This window comes from Elgaria multicarinata, chromosome 9, assembly GCF_023053635.1.
Source record: "Elgaria multicarinata webbii isolate HBS135686 ecotype San Diego chromosome 9, rElgMul1.1.pri, whole genome shotgun sequence".
Taxonomy (NCBI): Eukaryota; Metazoa; Chordata; class Lepidosauria; order Squamata; family Anguidae; genus Elgaria; species Elgaria multicarinata.
In genome coordinates this window covers 26,516,460-26,533,063 of record NC_086179.1, presented here as the reverse complement: position 1 = coordinate 26,533,063, position 16,604 = coordinate 26,516,460, and the positions used below count along the sequence as shown (strand labels likewise).

General features: G+C 37.4%; 1 protein-coding gene across 1 annotated transcript in view; it reads right to left on the bottom strand.

Annotated features, from left to right (window-relative positions):
• The window catches only part of TRIM24 (tripartite motif containing 24), a 55,001-nt gene that overhangs the window by 28,499 nt on the left and 9,898 nt on the right, over window positions 1-16,604 (bottom strand). The window lies entirely within an intron of this gene.

Below are 16,604 nucleotides of genomic sequence, written 5' to 3'. Positions count from 1 at the left end.
AGAAAGGATATTTCAGAGAACCAGCCATGCATATAGAATAGTTTAGAAGATATGGCAGTGGCTTGGCCAGGAAAGTTTGTGCAAAGAATAGAAGTTTATTAAACTTGAATGAAAAAACATGCATCTCTAATTATGAATGATGATGGATGAAGACATATGCTAACATTCAAACAATACATAAGAATACGCCACCAAGGACTGGGAGGTAATAACCACCTGTCTTTTTCATTGCAAATCTAACGAATTAATCTTCGTTAATTCTTTCTAATTACAAGCTTGAAGACCTTAAAGTTGAAATGCCTTCAACAATTTTTCCACTGCATTTTCTGTCTTCAACTTGCCCAGTTTCTTCAAATTTCTTTATGACAGCTTGAACACCACATCTTGAAAATCTGATTAGGCGGACTATTGCTTGCTGTGAATTGCCTTGTTGATGCAAAACTATGATTTTATGTCTATCAAACCTTGTTAGCTTAGCCATTTCCAAACCTCTCCTTGAGGCACCCCAGCCATTCCATGTACAGTTTCATTCCATGTACTGTATCTCTTAAATTCCACCACCAGCACACCTGGTTCAGCTAATCAATACCTCATTACATTGAACCAGGCGCGATGGTGGTGGAATTTAACAAATATAATACATGGAATGAAACTGTACATGGAATGGCTGAGGTGCCTCGAGGAGAGGTTTGGGAAGCAAACCTATGTTCTTCTAACTTTCTAATTGTATTAATTTATTTGTATTTATTCTAATTTATTTATTTATTTATTTATTTATTTATTACATTTTTATACCGCCCAATAGCCGAAGCTCTCTGGGCGGTTCACAAAAATTAAAACCACAGTAAAACACCCAACAGTTTAAAACACAATTACGAAATACAGTATAAAAAGCGCAACCAGGATAAAACCACACAGCAAAGTTGATATAAGATTAAAATACAGAGTTAAAACAGTAAAATTTAAATTTAAGTTAAAATTAAGTGTTAAAATACTGAGTGAATAAAAAGGTCTTCAGCTGGCGACGAAAGCAGTACAGTGTAGGCGCCAGGCGGACCTCTCTGGGGAGCTCGTTCCACAACCGGGGTGCCACAGCGGAGAAAGCCCTCCTCCTAGTAGCCACCTGCCTAATGTTATGTAGAGTTTTTCTGAGCAAATAAACACTTAATGACCAGATAAAATAACTTTAAACCTATTTTACTTGGGTGGTCTAAGGCTTTTTTTCTTTTTTTTTTACAGTACTGAACATTGCTTTTTGTTGCTGAAAACTAAACAGGACTGTTAAATTTTGCATGATCATTCATGTTCTCAGAAGAATGGGGTAATGTTGATATGCAACTGGTGAAATCAACTGTAAAAACAAAACAAAAACAGTAATAAAAAGTGAATCAGTCCTAATATTTTATTGCTGTCTTTATGGTTGATTTTTTTTTTGCGGTTTTATTGTTGGTTTTATTGCATTCTTACTAAATTTTATTGTTCTTAATATCATACAGGTTTTATATGTTTTATTGCTGTATGCTTTCTTGGGAGGGCTGCTGTCCTGAAAGGTGGTCAAGAAATATCTATACAAGTAAAAATGTAAATGTTCGTTCGAAACAGACGTTATATCTCTGAAAGTTCTTCACCGATTGCTTTGAAATTTTGACACAACGTTGCATTCGAATACGCGAGCGTTGTTATGTAACTATGTTCTATATAGGGTCAAAGGTTTGTCTTAAAATTGAAGAAATAGGCCTCCTCAAAACCAGTCCTGCTGATCATTGTGACATCGCCAACCAGTAGGCCAATCCACTGCCTCTGCCTCCTCTCCTATTTGCATGTTCTCTCCTATTTGCTCTTATAGGTCATTGTGACATCGCCAACCAGTAGGCCAATCCCCTGCCTCTGCCTTCTCTCCTATTTGCATGTTCTCTCACAATTGGCTGAGTGAATATAGATGTCACACCTGTGACAGTTACACGTTCTGAAGAAAGGTAACTGCCAGGAGTTTCCACTAACCTCCTCAACGTAAAAACATCCTTTTTAAAAAACCAAACAGTAGGCCAATCCACTGCCTCTGCCTCCTCTCCTATTTGCATGTTCTCTCACAATTGGCTGAGTGAATATAGATGTCACACCTGTGACAGTTACACGTTCTGAAGAAAGGTAACTGCCAGGAGTTTCCACTAACCTCCTCACTGTAAAAACATCCTTTTTTAAAAAACCAAACAGTAAGCCAATCCACTGCCTCTGCCTCCTCTCCTATCTGCATGTTCTCTCCTATTTGCTCTTATAGGTCATAGAAGCAACAATCTTGACAGGACCTTTCAAAGGTGAAGATGTCCTCATTCCTCGCATTCCTATGATTCCAACAGATATGCCATTTCAATTTAAGAGATTGCAATTCCCAATTCGATTGGCGTTTGCAATCACCATCAACAAAGCTCAGGGCCAATCTTTAGAATTGTGCGGTTTAGATCTAGACACAGATTGCTTCTCACATGGACAATTATATGTTGCGTGTTCTAGAGTCGGCAAACCAGACAATCTCTATATCTACACAGACAATGGAACAACTAAAAATATTGTATATCCACAAGCATTGTGAAATTAAACATATTAGAAACATCCGCTTTGTCTTTTCTTTCTTTTCAATTTAACCAGACTGAGCCACAGCAACGCGTGGCAGGGTACAGCTAGTTATAAATAAATAAATAATTTTCCAGCGCTATCAGCTATCTTCCTATGTCGGCAAGTGAATACCTCAGCTGGATAAAAATGTTGAGGGATGTTTGTGCATGACAACCTGTTCATTATTTCTACTTTATTATAAAAGGGGAAGGAAATTACATGGCCTAGAATAAACTAAAATAGTAAAATTATTAAGTGCCCACAAAACAGTAGGAAATTACTATGGAGGAAGGAAGCAGCCTTGTTGGAGTTCAATATTTCCCACCTCCAAGCATTTAAAAGACTACATATTTTCTCCCACTTCAATGATACAAGAATAGAAAAATGCATTTAATAAAATAAAGATTTTTTTCATAAAATTTGAGAGGGGAAAAGAGTGCCTCATCATCAGTATTATTACAACAATTTTAATATTGCCTGATTACATACTAACAGTGGCGTAACTGAAACCTGAGTGCTCCAGCAAATCAGAAATTGACATTTTCAGTTAGTGCTAAGTTATGATGAATGTGTAGAAATTTTGCTTAGTCATTATATGCATACAATTTTATGTAACATAGGTCTTTTGGCAGGATAGTACAGACACTTACTATTCCTGGGTTGAAGCAGTTACCTGTTTAAGCAGGTGGGGGAGACCCTATATGGAGCAGAAGAACGTAGCCAGGGTATAAGTATGGATAGTTTAGAACTGCCTCTTACTTAGTTTTTTCCCAACATATGCTTTTTGGCATTTAGCCCAGTTTATCAAATGTGAGAGCTTCAGGTGTATACTTATATATATAGAGAGAGAGATAAATATAGAACATGTGGGGTGGGAAAACTGTAAACAGTGAGGTCAGAAGGAAAATAATGCTGAAAGTACTGGCTGCGTTTGGACAACACAATAGTCAATGGTGGGTTAGTCAACTGCACGGTTGAGTATTTGATCGCTCTTGCCAGAGGACTCTGTAGTTGCCAAAAATAACCAAGTGTGTGTGACGAAATAGTCAATGCTGCCCGACACATGATGCGATAACCAACAGTTGTTCAAATAATTCTGCATAGTATTGGTTATTTGCGTTGATTATTTCATCCGAATAACCAACCGTGGTGTGAAAAAGTCCCAACAGACGACACAATAACCAACTGTTGACTATTTAACGAGCCATTGGTAATTGTGTAAAACAGTTTCTACTGATAATGCAAACATCTTGGCAGTAAGTAAACCAATTAACATATATAATAGGATAGAAATCCTTTATCCCAATTCAATTCTCTGGTGATAGAATCATTAACAGTTTCAATTCTAAGGGCAGTATCCAATAAAGCCCTTATGTGGACAGACCATGCCTGCCAGTCCCAGCATGCACACACACCCTACCACTAGCAGCACTTCTGTGCGCGAGCACTGCAACAAGCGGAAAGACTTGTTTCAGGAATGGGCAAGATCTTCCTATTCCAGTAACAAGCATTTCCTCTTGTTGAGGCACTTTCCTGAAAGTACTACATTGCAGCCAATGGCAGTAGGGACTGTGCACATGACCCTGAAGGCGGGGATGGCTGTGTGACCACTGGGGCCAGCAAGCTTGAGGCAACTGCGCAAGGCTCCATTGGATACTGCCCTACTTCGACAGTCTCTCATTCTAATCTTCCTTTGAAGTTTCTTTTCTCTATAATGGTTACGGTAAGGTTAGTAATAGTGGGACCTGTACGCTGAAGTCATGTCCCACTGGTTTTTGAATCTTGTCATTTATGAGTTCAGATTTGTGCTCATTGATTTTTTTCATGAAGACTGGCCTGTTTTGTTAAGTTTAAGAAAGTAAAAGGCTTGCGTAGTCATTAAAATTGTGTGTGCGGCTATCTCAAGGCTAAACAGAGGAAGACTATCTGTGAGCAATTACCTTGAGATAGAAGCTGTACTGGGAACCTTGCCAGGATTCTCTAAGATATCATGGTGTTAATGATATGAATATACCAAAGATCCTTGAGGCTGGGTTAGCCTAATCACAGCTGTATGTAATATAGATTAAAAAAAACTGTGTATATATGTATATGTGTATAGCTTTTGTCACTCTGCACAATAACACGGAACTGTAAAGAAGTCTGAAGCTAATAAACTTACTCTGCTAAGTAAGACCTGCATTGTGAGCTGTGTTTCTGAGCACAAACAGAATTCCCAAGGAAAAGTTCTGGCCCCAACATGTTTGTCCAATGTAGAATTTAGAAGGGCACTGCTAACAGAAAATGCCATATATCACACTGGAAGATGAACAAATAAATGAAAGCCTAATGTTGTGTGTGACATTATTAGGTCCTGTTATGGTGTTTCCAGAGTACATATCGCAACATAGTTGGTATCTGGGTTTGTTGCACGGTCTACTTCCTATGTTTGTTTCCTTGTTATACAGCCTATTGTTGCCAGCGAGCAGGCATTTTGCGTTGGGGTGGCTCTTTATAAGCAAGGACAGGACTGCCCCTGTAATTTGAATCACTAAGCCCCACAAATCCTCCTTCTAAGGTATCAATACGTTCTCTGATCCATATAGACGATGTACCAGAGTTTACAGGCATCTCACCTCCTTTCCCTTCCCCATATACTTCCTCTAGCCATAATCTCAATAGGTACTAATGCTTCTGCAAACACATTAAAAGCTACTGCAAACAGTAGCTGGTGGTATGCATATATGCTTTCCCAGTTATTAACTACTGTAGTATACACAATGGAAAAATGCATTCGCAAAAAACTGCATCGAAGAAGATTTTCCCATTTCACCCCAGGTACTAGAACAGCTGTAGCAGAATTTGATTAGCATCCTAGTACAGGGAACATTTTTCAATGCTGTAATACTTGGCAACATTAAACAAATATATATTTTATACAGGGATACTATGTTAAAATTTCCCTCATGTAAATAATTATTTCATTAATTTTCCTTAGCAGTTCTGTATAAGGCTTCTTACTTTTTCAAAAGAGAGTCCTGCGGTACCATAAAAACTAAGAAATATATTGTAGTATAACCTTTTGTGGACTTATTGCAATATTCAAAAGTGCAAACATATATGCAGCAAATTTATATATGTATAATTATAGACAATTGCAAGGAAACCCATTGCATATTGCACAAACAAGACAGAGATGTTTCTCAAGCCACACTGATGCGAAGTCCCCACCCGACCCCAGTTTCATGCCTTGGTCAAAGGCTTTTCAAGAGATCATCACCAGCAATATGAAATGCCTTCAAGTACTATGGCCTTTTGCATAAATGAAGATTGGAATAAGAATTTAGGTACTGATCTAGTACTTAAGCTTTAAAATAATTCATACAACTACCTGCCCAAAAGTTTACAATCTAAAAACATAACATAAGAGGATAAGGAAAGAAGAGGGTTCAGGAAATCAGTGTATCAAACATACCAGTATATTGGCTTGAATCTAATTTTACTGTTCTGCCAATAGAAGGAGTTCTGTTAGCCCACCCTCAAAATCTGCCCCAGAGGGCTGGAAACCTTCCAGAGCAGATGTTCGGGCAGAGCAGAGGGCTGCAGGAGGGAGAAAGAATCTAATAATGTGATGTTGGATTTATCCACTGTATTTGAGAAAAGGAAAATATTAACATGGTTTGTTTTCATATTTTATTGATTCTAGCAAAAATCTTTGCAGATTGATTTTAGAAAAGGTTTTGTATTATGAGATTTTAAAGGCACTTACAAGTAAACTGTCACCTAAAGACTTGTTTTTCTTGGCTTTGTAAAATATGTAACTATGCTTAATTAATAGGTAGCCAACTAAACGGTTCACCCTAAATTATGGTAACTGAATTATAGGATGATCATATTTGAGCAATCAAGAAAGTGGAGCTGTTTTCTGTTCCTGCATGCCCATCCTAAGGTCCTCTTTTTGTTTACTATACAAATCATTTCCATTTATAATTTGCCAAGTGGAAAAGGATATCCCTTTGTACCTACAAGTGCAACAGCTTGCAGTTCCAATTGTAACAATGGGCATATTTGTGACGGTTTGAATTAAAACGAAGTATATACTCCATAAATATAAACAGCACAAACTGCTAACAGATAACACTAGAAATGTAAAATTTCCAGACATTTTGAGGCTATGAAAAAAACCAAGTTTTTTTCTGGAAATTTTTGGAGAAAATTTAAAAATAAGCAGCACTTATTTTTTTAGTTATCTTTACAGATCTAAAATCACTTTGTTGCTTTAAGACCGCCTTCCCCAACCTATGTCTTCCAGATATTTTGGACTTCTGCTTCCATCAGCCTCAGACATCATGGACAATGGTCAAGAATGCCAGACACTATCATAGATTCTTCTCACATAATGTGAATGGTTTAAACGCCGCCCAAAAGAGAAATTTTTTTTTTCACTACTTAAGAAAAAGTAAATATGACTTTGTGTTCCTACAAGAGACTCGTATTAAAAAAGGAGATATTAAATACTTGATTAATAAGAATTTGGGAATGAATTTATTGCGGCAAGCACGAACAAGAAAAATGGACTAGTTATGTATATAAAACCACAATTACAAACAGAACTGATTATTATTATTATTATTTATTATTTATTTATATAGCACCATCGATGTACATGGTGCTGTACAGATAACACAGTAAATAGCAAGACCCTGCCGCATAGGCTTACAATCTAATAAAGTTGTAGTAAACAATAAGGAGGGAAAGAGAATGCAAACAGGCACAGGGAAGTGTAAACAGGCACCGGGGAGGGTGAAGCTAACAGTATAGAGTCAGAACAAACTCAAAGTTTAAAAGCTATAGGGAAAAGAAAAGTTTTTAGCTGTGTTTTAAAAGCTGTGATTGAGTTGGTAGTTCTCAGGTGTTCTGGAAGAGCATTCCAGGCATGAGGGGCAGCAGAGGAAAATGGACGAAGCCGAGCAAGGGAAGTAGAGACCCTTGGGCAGGCAAGAAGCATAGCATCAGAGGAGCGAAGAGCACGAGCGGGGCAATAGTGTGAGATGAGAGAGGAGAGATAGGCAGGAGCTAGACCATGAAAAGCTTTGAAGGTCAACAGGAGAAGTTTATATTGGATTCTGGAATGAATTGGGAGCCAATGAAGAGATTTCAGAAGCGGAGTGACATGGTCAGAGCGGCGGGCCAGGAAGATGATCTTAGCGGCAGAGTGGTGGACAGAGACCAGCGGACTGATGTGAGATGAGGGGAGGCCAGAGAGGAGGAGGTTGCAGTAGTCCAACCGAGAGATAACCAGTGCGTGAACGAGAGTCTTGGCAGAAGAGACAGACAAAAATGGTCGAATCCTGGCAATATTATACAGGAAGAAACGACAAGATTTAGCTACTGCCTCGATATGAGGAATAAAGGAGAGCGAGGAATCAAATATAAAGCCAAGGCTACGAGTTTCCTTGACCGGAGTAAGCGTGACATCGTTGACAGTAAGAGAGAATGAGAGATGAGGAGAAGGTTTAGGAGGAAAAACAAGCAGTTCAGTTTTTGCCATATTGAGTTTCAAACGGCGATGAAGCAGCCAGGCGAGCAGGGCCATTTTCTAGGGGTAAAAATTATGTTAGATGGTGTGTCAACGATGGTCCTCGGAATATATGCCCCTAACAATTGTAAAGTGGAATTTTATGAAAGACTGCTATCCAAGCAGTCAAATCTACATTTTGAGCATTGGTGTCTGATGGGGGGACTGGAATAGAGTGATTCTACTACAGATGGATAGAGCATCGGGGGGAAATATAAAAACTAATCAAGGAAAACTTCCAAACAACTTCTTCGATCTGATGGACAATCTGGGGCTGGCGGACATATCGAGATTACGAAATAGCTCATCTAAAGAATATACTTTTTTTTCCAGAAAGGCACAAATCCCATTCAAGAATAGATATGATCTTGACAACTGGAGGACTGTTCATGAAAGGTAAGAAAATAAGAGATTTTACCTAAATCTTTCTCGGATCATAATCCAATAACGATGAACTGCAGAAAGGAAAGCGCAACATTCAGATGGAGACTTAATGAAACGTTACTGCATGATAATCAGATAGCTGAAAAAATAAAGAAGAAAGTAAAAGACTATTTTGAATTGAACATGTAGAAAGGTACAGAGATGAATATGGTTTGGGATGTGAGCAAAGCGTTCATGCGGGGTCAATTTATTCAACAGAATCACCAATTGAAAAGGAAAAGAGAAGAAAAGATGCAGAAAATATTGGAAGAGATATAAAAAGAGAACAAGAGCTAAGCCAAGACCCGGGCAAGGAGAATGTTCTGCAAGAAATTAAAATGTTACAACAACAACTGTCGTTGATGATGACAAGAGAAACACAAATTAAACTAAATAATGTGAAACAGAGATAATTTGAGTCAGCAAATAAACCGGGAAAATGGTTGGCCTATAAGTTGAGAAAAGGAAGATAAAAGAAAATGGTAACTAAAATAAAAGACAGTGGAGTGGAATTTACGGAGACCAAGGTTTTCTACTCTTATTATACTGGCTTATTTAACAAACAGGAGGTTTCAACAGAGCTGATGGACAAATACTTAGCAAAACAAAAACTTCCAAAATTTACGGCAGAGCAAAAACAGAGAATGAATGGACCCATTACGATATGTGAAATGGTGGAGAAAATAAAACAGATTAAACTTGGTAAAACTCCAGGATCAGATGGATTATCTGGGCTTTACTATAAGAAGTGTGAAGAGGAACTGCTGCAGCCATTACAAGCTACAATGAATTCCATATTGAAAAGTGGAAAGATACCGGATTCTTGGCGTACAGCATGTATAATGCTGATACCAAAAGAAGGACAAGATACAACGATGACTAACAACTATAGGCCAATATCGCTGCTTAATAATGATTATAAACTATTTGCAGCAAACTTGGCAGAAAGGATTAAAAAGATTTTACAAGAGTATATTCATGAAGATTAAAGTGGCTTTCTACCTAAAAGTCATCTGAGAGATAATGTTAGAACAGTGCTGAATGTAAGAGAATATTTGGAAAAGCATCCTGAAAGACAAGCTGCAATGATATTTCTAGATGTGGAGAAAGCCTTTGATAATTTGAATTGGGACTTCATGTTTAAGATTTTAGAACAAGTGGATTGTGGAGAGAATTTCATTAAATGGGTGAAGTTAATTTATACTCTACAGAAAGCGCAAATTATTGTTAATGGAGATCTTACTAGCCCATGTGATATAGAAAGAGGGACAAGGCAGGGCTGTCCTTTGTCTCCTTTGTTATTCATCTTGGTGTTGGAGGTCTTGAACCCGGACATAAGACAAGACGAACGAATTGGTGGAGTGAAAATTAAAAAAGAGATATACAAATTGAGGGCCTTTGCAGATGACTTGGTTTTTACATTGGAGGACCCTCTAAAGGGATTTGAGACCCTGATGAGTAAAAGTTGAAAGAGTTTGGTGCAGTAGCAGGCTTCAGGGTCAATAAACAGAAAACTAAAATATTAACCAAGAACATGGAATTACAAGAACAAAGAAAGTTGATAGAGAAGACGGGCTTTAAAACTGAGAAAAAAGTAAAATATTTGGGAGTTGTGCTGACAAACACGAATTGTATGTTATATGCTAACAATTATGTAAAAATGTGGAATGAAGTTAAAGATGACCTAGCTAAATGGGAGAAAGTGAGACTATCCTTGTTGGGAAGAATTGCTACGATAAAAATGAATGTATTGTCTAGAATGTTATTTTTGTTCCAGACGGTGCCTATTGTAAAAGGGGATGCACCACTCAAGCAATGGCATAGAGATATCTCTAGATTTATTTGGCAAGATAAAAAAACCAAGAGTAAAAATTAAAGTTTTACAAGATGCCAAAGAAAGAGGAGGTTTCTATGCCTGTTGCTTGGTGTGGATGAAAGAATGGGTAGTGCTGGAGAACAGACGGTTATTAGAGTTTGAGGGGCATGATATAAGATATATAGGGCGTAAACACTTCATACAACTTCTTATCTATGTGTTATACATACAGATCTGGCAGGGTGGGGTAAGCTAACAAACATCTATATTATTGTAAAGTCATAGTAGCATGACAGTTTGAGTACCGTTAATATCACTCTCTTTCTTGGCCTTCCTAAAAGGTCAATCTCACAGTTTATTGAGCTGTCCTATAACTGAACAAAAGGGGAGACAGATTACTCTCACAATTTAATTTCTACCACAGTAACACACTTTATGTTCTTAAGGATGTTTAGGTTTGCTATAGCAAATTAAGATTACATATTTTCATTTTCCCAAATGTTTAGGGTTTTTGTTTGATTTTTTAACACAACCATTTCATGATCTAGTTATTTTCTTTAATGTTTTTCTCTAAAAGCTTATGATGATAATTCAGCCCATCTTTATTTTTAACAGAGAGATTCTGTTCTTGCTTTCTTATCATACTTCTTGCAATTTGATCTATGCTTACAGATGGATAGTTCACCTTGCAATAATTTCATAATTATCTATCTATGGTATGATGTGTTTCTAATAGTATAACCAAATCAGTATTTTTTGATATAACTGAAAAACTAATCTGAAAAGTTGCTATTCTAAAAATTAAACCTTCATCTGGTTGTAAATATTAAGATTATACCAGCAAGAATGAGTCTTTGGTAACTCTGAGTTGTGTAAAATATAGTGAGGAAGAGTGCACTTTGGGGGGGGGGGTCACATGATTAAATTGAGTCTTTCTGAGTAGTGATTTAAATCAAATTGATTTAAATCAAATCCATCCCATTTTAAAAATATATTGCTTTCTCAGTATCCAATGGTAAATCATATTAGTCTCATTTGAAACAACTAGTATTCCTCAAAGATTATGATTTTGAATTATCTCAAATGTTATTACAGTGCCTTTGTTTTCAGCCCATGCCTTTCCTTATGCATCACAGGAAATATATATGCCCATTATCCATCCAAGGACAGTTAGCAGAGATACAGGGTTTCAAAAAAAAACCTTTCCAATGCAAATTAGGTTAATACATATAGGGAAATTTCCAGTTTTCATCTGGTTTGCTATGTGGAGGAAGTGTGTGTAATGGGGTAGGCACCTTGCAGCCCTGCAATTGTTTTGGACTACAATTCCCATTATCCCTCACCATTGGTTATGCTGGCTAGAACTGATAGGAGCTGTAAGCCATTTGGAGGACAATAAGTTGCCTGACCCTGCCCTAGAGAGATCAAATTTAGCATATTTATTTTACTTCTATTGACTAAACACAGCCTTAAAAAATACACAAGTTAATTCTTTGTCCTAATTCACCACAAGTATTTGACCTGAAATATTTGGGTGGGGGAAAATCAATGCACACCTAATGTGCTTTAAATGTTATGTGTATATTTTTATTGGGATACTTGTAAAAATTTAAAGACAATAGCACGTACTTCCCTTACATTGCTTTGAATTTAAGGAAACAAACAATGGTACCAAAGAACTGTACATAATGTCCCCCCCTTTTCCTTCGTCATGTCTTTTTAGACTGGAAGCCTGCAGGAAGGGACGGATTATATTGATTAATTGATTATAGGTAAGCTATTCTGGGAGACTTTTTGGCTTAGGAGCGGCATAAAAATACTATAAATAAAAAGCCATCTATTTCAAGAGTTCAACTCTCTGTCACTAAGGTAGCTGGGACACCTTCAATTTTGCTGACAGTCTTCATTAGCTCCATTTTACTTCTGAGACATGTATGCATTTTAATGACATATATGTATGCTAGGGGTAATCATCTGAAAAAACATTAATTACAACTTTGAAACTGCTGGGCTTGTCTAATATTCTATTTGCAATTCATATACATTCATTTATTTTTTTTACTAAGGACCTTATGAAACACATTTTACATGGAAAACTGAAGCCCTGAAAATTTTCTGCACCACATCATTGACAGTTACACAGAGAGACTATTTGAGGCTTGATTTAAATGTCTGCTTTGCTGTCCGTGAAGCAGCTTTACATATAATGTACTCTAGCTGTTCATAGTCACACCTTTTAAGAATTCAACACGGGGAAAAATTATCTGTAGATTTTTGCTGGTCCTCTCAATGGCTTTTGATATTATGGACCATGCAGTTCCCCTGGCTCATTTAGAACTAGTTGTTTGGTCTTGGAGCTCTGATTTGACCTGGGTGGTGACCATTCAAGATGTCAGCTCAGCCCCATGTGAATTTGTATGACCCACAGTGCTTGGTACTTTCATTGAAACTGCTTAGCATTTACAAAGTCACTGAATGGACTAATCTAGACTCTGTATATGTATATATGTATCCTATATAGAATACTAATAGCAAACTCATTCTCCTGATGTCTATCCCTATGTATCCAAAACGGCACCATTCATACCCAAGCAGTATCATCAGTCTTGGGGTAACCCCAAAGTTTATAAATATACAAAGTAATATTTAGGGGGGGGGAAATCCTGAGGTGTTTGACTAAAAACAGTCCAGTGAGGACTGAACATGCTTGGTGGATACAGAATGTCAACTAACCATTGGGGAGCTGGGCAGAAAGACAATGAAACCAAGTTTCCTGGAAGAGAACATGGCTGGCAGGCATCCTCAGCAGAAGCATACCACACAGCAATATTTTGTTGCGGGCCCCACTTGTACCCAGCTCTATTCCATTGTCTAAGCAACCAAAAGTTGCCATCTTGGTCCTGAGCCAATGCATGTAGGCAGTGGAGTATGAAGAAATTTAAACTTTTCTGGTGGTGAACTAACATGCCATGCCAGTGAATGACTGATGGAGTGGTTGTTGGGGTGGTTGTTGCCCCATCAACCTAAGTGTACAGCCTGTGCAGCAGCTTGGATCTTACTCTTTGATAAGCAACTGTGGTCTCCAGAGTAGCTTTTTAGCAACTATATTTGCTGTGCTGGCTCCATCCTCTCTTGGAGAAAAACATCACTTCATGCTGATCTATGCACAGCCTTTGCTAACTTGCCAGGGGCAAGGACATGTTTTATTCTGGCAAGCTAGAATGACCAGGGGGCCAACTGACTGTGAATTGTGAGGTTTACAGCTTGTTCACATGCAAAGTAAGAAAAAAGAGAGAGAGTGAGAGAGTGACCTGAATGGGAGCTGCTATAGGGAAAGGGAAGCTGATAGAAAAATGTGTATGGGATTTCTTTTGTGGAGGAGACTGTTGAAAACAGATTTTGGCTATACTGTACTGTACAGTATAGCTGAATTTTGAGAAACCAGAACTGGCTTTTTAGGAGAGGGAATTTGTATTCTCTAGTTACCTACATTCCAATTTGAAAGGGTCTTGAGGGCCACATTCCAGCAGTGTGTAGGACTAAGGACATGGGGTAGAGCCAAGAACATATGTAATTCTCACAAATTTGTATGTTTTTCTACCAAGGATACAAAACAGCTCAATTCTAAGCAAGTCTACTAAAGAGTAAACTCCACTGAAATAGCTCTCACGCCTGCAAATGCAACGGCTCCATCGTATGCAGTATATTTAAAGTTTAATTGCCTTTAAATAACTACCAAGCTTGCGGGCCAGATCAGGAATCCCAGATTCAGCCCATGGGAATGAAGATTCCCCATTCCTAGCATATGACATACTTGCTGGGGAAGTGGAACAGTATACTTCCTATGGGCATGCAGGGATTCAATTCTATCTGTCCTACAAGCCTTTCTTCCCAATTCTGTGTGAGGTGGGAGACAGCAGGTTGTACTTACTCAGTAGAAAGGGAAAGGCTAGCTCAGGAATACATTTATATTTCCACCAGCTACTAGCAATAATTCTTGGCTATCAAGTCCAAATATAACTGCTTAGGGATTTTATTATATTTAGTATAGAAGTATTGCAAATAAATACATAATTTATGGACTCCTATCCATGTGCTTGTATGTTCCAGTCTTGACTACATTATGTAGAAATGCCTTGGAAGACAATGATTTTTCTCCTTTTAAAGTATCAGAAAGGGAGAACAGATTCAGCCTTTACTTTGCAGACTACACTGGCTGAAATTTGCTTTTTAACTGCAATTCAAGGTACTGGCTGTAACCTATAAAGCCCTTCATAGCCTAGTATTCATATAGACGTTTCTCCTGGCTGAGTGACAATGCACTTGAGCAATAGTGTTCATAATCTGGGTTAAAGGAAAGGTGCTCCTATGTGAGTTCTTATAGGTATGAGGAAATATTGGATGCGGGGTGGAAAACATAATTGAAGGGGGAGAAAAGATCAAGGGGTCTGGAAGATGATCTCTCTTCCCCTTGATAACCTTTCTCCCTACCTCAATGTCCCTGATTGCTCTACCAGCCTACCTTCAACTCTGTTGGTGGTGGTGCTGAACACCAAATCAGACCATAGTAAGAACAGAACCATCCATGACTTGATCATGAATGGAGATATTTACTTGCCTTAAATCACCAAAACTGGGTTGATTAACAGGGTAGAAACAAATCTCATAGAATTTGAATTGCTTCAGCACAGTATTGAAATGTTTTTAGTGCAAAGTACATACAGCCCTGACTATACTACATCAGATTTCACAGAACAGTCAAGGACACTAGACATACCACTTAATAAGGCTGGCAAAATGCCAGCCTTGGAAGTTAAACGTGTTTACACTTTTTAGCATTTCAGCATTTCACACTACTTCATTTTTTACATACAGACAGCATACCAGTTCATCCCTTTCTCTTACAGCTGCACTTAATTTTCAGTTCCCTTTGTACTGATGCTGATCACTGGATCCATCATTTCTTCTAGGATTTTCCACTCTGTTTCATCAGTGTTGAAGTTGACTAGTTTATCTCCTATCCAACATTATATGATATTAAACTCTGTATTAGTAAAATATTGTTACAATAGATATTGTCAAAAGTTGATGCTAGTTTATAAAGGACTTCACTGCAGCAATTTTCCACTTAAAAATGTGTCTGCCAAGCTAGAGTATTTTCAAGTGTTGCAGCACATAAGCACTTTTTTCAAGACAATGTCACCAACTGAATGTCAGTTAATCTTCCTTCATAAAGGTGCACAGCTATTTATGTTATAAACCAGCGGTCATTTGTATAACTTCTTATTTTCCCTGAAACGCAAACTCTGAAACAGTGATACGGGACAGAAAATTATCAGAAACCTTTCCAGCGCTTTACTTTTCTACAGATTTTTTTTCATTTCATAAGTTCATTAGTAACAATGAATGGATGCTAATTGCAAATACAATATTAAGCAAGCTTGCCGGTTTCAAAGTAGTAATTAATGTTTTTCAGATGGTTATCCCTAGCAAGCACTCTTATTGAAATAAATACATGATTTAGCATATCATACACAGTCCTTTGGGTTGTTAAAATTAATGTGTCAACAGTTTTCAGAACCTTTGTTTTCTTCTTAAATGTAATAATAATAATAATAATAAAAAAATATTTCTTACCCGCCTCTCCATTTTGATCAAGGCGGGGAACAACAGTAAATATATAATACATAAAATTGAATTAAAACATAATATAAGCAATGGATCGCAAGTACATGTTATTGCCTTTACATTTTTACAAGTATTGCAATAAAAGAATTTCAATAAAAAATTCAATGTAATGTAACATTTAAATCACATTATGTGTGCTTTGATTTCCCCCACACAAATATTTCAGGTCAAATACTTGGGTGTATGGGGTGGGGGGCTATGCTGATCCTCCTTCAAAAAGAACCATTTTTGTATACGCTTGATAATTTTGTATGTTTAATAATTGTAAACCGCCCAGAGAGCTTCGGCTATGGAGCGGTATATAAATGTAATGTAATAAATTTTATCCTCAGTATGCTTTCCACCAATTTACCCAACATGGATATTAACCTAACTGACCTGTAATTTCCAGGATCCCCTAGCTAGGATCCTTTTCTTAGCTGTTCTTATCTACTGTTCTTATTACTATGATTATTCTCTTATTTCTGCTTTGTGAACCTCTTCCCCCCTTCATATGTTTTAATGTGA